A 4,575-nucleotide genomic window follows, 5' to 3' on the forward strand; every position below is an offset into this window, starting at 1 on the left:
TTGCAACTATGTGATGAAGATCCATTTGTAATAAACGTTGATAATTTGAATGCCATAAACATATGCTTATTGTAGTGATTATGCTTGTTTATATGCTTGCACCAAATACTTTGATGTTTGTTGTTTATAACCCACCTGCTATGCACTAAGCATACCATAAAATTTCATATACAATTGTATATTGTATAACTGAACAAAGCATTTTGAAAATTGTTTAAGGTAATTCACTTTTGGGTGTCTTGCATTTGTTAACTTCAGCTAAATGAGTAACAGATCAAAAATTCACTTAGCAAACATTATGCCTTCAAACATGCAGTAGGACATTTGTAGTTTGTTAGACGCTTTCCGTCATCAAATTAATGAGGAATAGTTATGAAGTGTTCTTTGAATAGTGATTATAAGATAATCTTTCCGCCATACGCCTTCCGTCATAAGATATGTGAGGAAGAACTTTTGAAATATTGTGTAAAGATTAGCTATGGGTTAGTGACCTATCCGTCATACGCCTTCCGTCATAAAATATATGAGGAAGAATTGTGTAATATTTTTGGCCTTCATATAAAATATAAACTTCTTTCGTTCTGTGAAATAAGTGTTTATAATGTTTGTCATGACAATTATCTGAGTTTTGTATTTTGCCTCTGTGCGTTCTAGTAAAAATTTAACATTTTCTAGCCGATCCCTTGTGCCTTTACTGGCCTGCACAAAAGCTTCCGCCATCGGAGGTATAAAAATACTCTCCTTCTGTGGGCAGGATATAAATACAATGTTTTACATTTGTCACAGGCAGGACTTTGCATAAGAAAAATATAAAATTTTATTGATCAGTACTATGCAATACATAAACAATTGATGATGAATTTAGGTGGATCAAGCCTAATTAGTACATCATGAACGTTTAGTGTATGCATTTGAAAACATATGCACTGTAAAGATGACCACAATGGTCTACAGTAAATTGACAAATTTTGTTCTTTAGAAATGCTAACAAATTGCACTTATTGAAATGATAAATTTTGCTCTTGATAAAATGCTGGAAATTGTTTCTTTAAACGCCAAGCGCCTAGCGCTGTCCGACCTGAACACATGATCATGGTATAAAGAACTCCTGAACCTCATCTTCCCTGATCAACCGATTACGCCTCCTCTGATTCATATTGCCTTCTGGTAAGTTTGCAAATGTGGATCATTCCCTTGTTGGTGCCACATACTGTGAGTGTATAGCGGCTACTCCGTTCAGAGTTGGGAATCTGATCTCTGTATGAGCCGTTGATGTTATCGCTTCAAATTTAGCTAACGCTGCCTGTCCAAAAAGGACATTAAATCGAGAGTTGCCATCCATAATAGTGAAATCAATTATTTCAGTTCTCAATAGTGGAAATGTTCCCAAAACGACCTCCAAACGAACTCGCCCCATTGCATTCACTGGCGTTCCTGTTAGCCCTGAAACCTTTAAATTCGTCCTCCTAGCTCTAACCTGCACATGCCTTGGAAAAGTCTTGAAACAATGCCAATAAATGATGTCAGCCTCACTGCCTGTATCTGTGTAGATATGGTTGATGAACTTATTTGAATTTTTGCTGAAATGACCACTGGCTGAACGGACAAGGCCCAGTTTTGAATTGGTTAAAAAATGATTGGGCATATCTCCAGCTATCAACATTGTTATCCAACTGCTCACCGTCCTCATAGTGACTTCCATTCAACCACACCATTTTGATTACAACGTCTGGAGTTGACTCACACTCTGTGATCCGGTTTCCGTACTGGTTTCTATTATATCTTCCGCCATGCTCTTCCCTTCCCCTGTTCTCACCTCGACGACCTCTTCCACCATCATTCTTTTGCCATCCAAATTTCCTGTGAGGATCATTTCTCCTATATTGTTTTCCTGGCAACAAGTGGTTTAACTCTCCTGATTTGATCTTTGCAATGATTTCTCTCATCAGAGATTTGCAATTATCTATATCATGACCCCATGCCTCATAAAAGTCGCACTATAGCTCACTTTTTGGACCCTCTCTTTCTTCCATAGTTGCCGGAGGATTGAAAGTGGTCCGAATTGGTTCGATGAAAAGAATCTCTTTGGGAGTTTTGGTCAATGCCATTATCAAAGGATGCCTTTCTATTGGCCTCCTGTTGTGATGAAAATCGTTGGGATGATTATTGCCTCTCCATCCTCCATTGGGATTGTCATTCTCCTCTGATTTCTGTCAAAGTACCGCCCTCCGTTGTGCGGTTTGCTGCTCCTGCTGCCATCAATCTTGTTCATCCCCCGCTCACCGGTTCAAACATGCTTCTGTGAAACTTCTAATGCTTGATGCAGAGTTTTTGGCAAGTCATACCTTAACGCATGAACAAGTGCACTAAACCATCGCTGATCCAAACAGAAAATGAAACCAGATACTAGCTGAGATTCTGGACAATCAGGTATCTTCTGTGCTTCAAGATGTGTCAAAGTACAGCTTTGGAGGTTTTGATACTGCATAACAAACTTTGCACGAAGGTCCAAATAACTTGTGATGCTTCTTGGTGGCAACCTAGCAAACCAGTCCCTTGCCATTTTCTGCAGCACCATTGGAAACATATGACAAGCTACCTCATCATCCCAATGCTGCAACCTCATTGCACCTTCAAACATAGTAAGGAAATCCTCAGGATCTGTTGTGCCATCATAAACTCCAATTGCTGGTATGCTAAAATTCCTGGGCAACGGATAGTTAGCAATTCGATCAATGAAACACTGAGTTGATTCTGCCATAGTCGGTGGCTTTGTAGCTTGCTCTCCAGTAATTAGTGCGAAAAAGTTATCCACAGCCACAGCACGGACGGCAGGCTGCGCTAAACATTGCTTATACTTTGCCGGAGCTGTCTGCTTAAGGATGTCATTTAAAAGCAACATTGCCTGCTTCTCAGACACGAACTCATCTCTGCCATCAACCTCATCATCGGAATCATTATTAACATAGCTCAAGTCATTATCATCTTCAGAGTCATCAATAAGACTGCCCAACTTGACAAGTAGTCTAGACAACCTGTACTTTGATACAGATTGCCTTTTCATTATTTGCTTATCTTTGCCATCCGCCATCCGTCGAAAAGGTATAAATGATGGACATCGCCGTGGTTGCATCAATGGTCGCCTCTCTGAATTAGTAACAAAGTTTGGAAGTCTTTATGCACTTTTGGTTGTTGTTTCTTCGATTACTGGCCTTTTCTCCGAATTAGTTGCCAAATGCTTAAGCCTTTCTGCAGTTTCAGAAACTGTTTCTTCAATTGTACCATCTAGTGGCGGAACAGGTACATCTTCAACAGTTATCATGTCGTCAGTTAATGTATTGTTGACTGCTTCAAGTACAAATAGAGCTTCAGTTGTTTTTGTTCCTTTTTCGTTTCGTGTGTTCTTTGCATTAGTGGATGGCGCCATTGTTAACACATATTTCCTTATGAGGTAAGACTTAGTGTGTCAACACAATACTAGAAGTAATCTAGCTTTAGGAGGACGGAGTGTTGCCGATTGATGTTTACCCTTGGGAAATAGTCCCTGCAGACCCGGTTCACAAGTATAGAAACTTCTGGGGTGGCTTAATAAATATGTCGTCCGCAGAGCGTAAAAGTGCTAGCCGGATGACTTCTAGTGAGAGAAAGTGCTAGAGAGAGATGAAATCTCAGCTCTCAAGTTTGACAGAATGTCTGAACTGTGTAAAATGATGACCCAAGGGGTCTATTTATAGTGTCAGATCCACCAGATTGCTCGGGGACACGTGTTAGATGATGATACGTTCTGTTACTTGTGATCCGAAATTTACGCTAAAGGTGGCGTTCTCCAGCTAGGGCTTATGCGCTAGGCGGCCTTCAGGGCTTACACACGATGGAGCAGCCTGTACAGCGGAGAACGCTGGGCGGAGATTCTCATAAAACCGTTGTTTTCAGTGCTTCTGATGGTAATGTTATGCGATCATTGTGCCTTTTATGCGTGTATACGATAGGATATACCATTAATTGTTATTGTTATTATTAGAATTATAATTATTATTATAAGTATCATAATTGTATTTATTATTATTATCATAAAAAAAAGTATTATATCTATTATTATTATTATTATTATTATTATTATTATTATTATTATTATTATTATTATTATTATTATTATTATTATTATTATTATTATTATGAGTATTACTTATGATATTCTTATTAATTTTAAAACTTTAATATTATTATCATTATGATGAAAAGGTTTATTATTATTATTATCATTATGAAAATAATACAAATTATTATTATTTTCATAAATAACAATATTAGTATCTTTTTGTAAATAATAAAATTGTTAATATTAACATAAGCATTATTATTTATATTATCATGAGTAATATTATTATTTAATTACTAAAATCATTATCATAACAATCATTAACCGTAAAATTTATATTATTATCATTAATATCATTATTATTATTAAACTGATTATCATTATTAGTATTGTTATTATCATTATTATTATTTTTATTAAAATTATTATTTTACTATCATTAAAATTATCATTCTGATTACTACCAGTATCATCTA

This window comes from Rutidosis leptorrhynchoides, chromosome 10 (assembly GCF_046630445.1).
Source record: "Rutidosis leptorrhynchoides isolate AG116_Rl617_1_P2 chromosome 10, CSIRO_AGI_Rlap_v1, whole genome shotgun sequence".
NCBI classification, from domain to species: domain Eukaryota; kingdom Viridiplantae; phylum Streptophyta; class Magnoliopsida; order Asterales; family Asteraceae; genus Rutidosis; species Rutidosis leptorrhynchoides.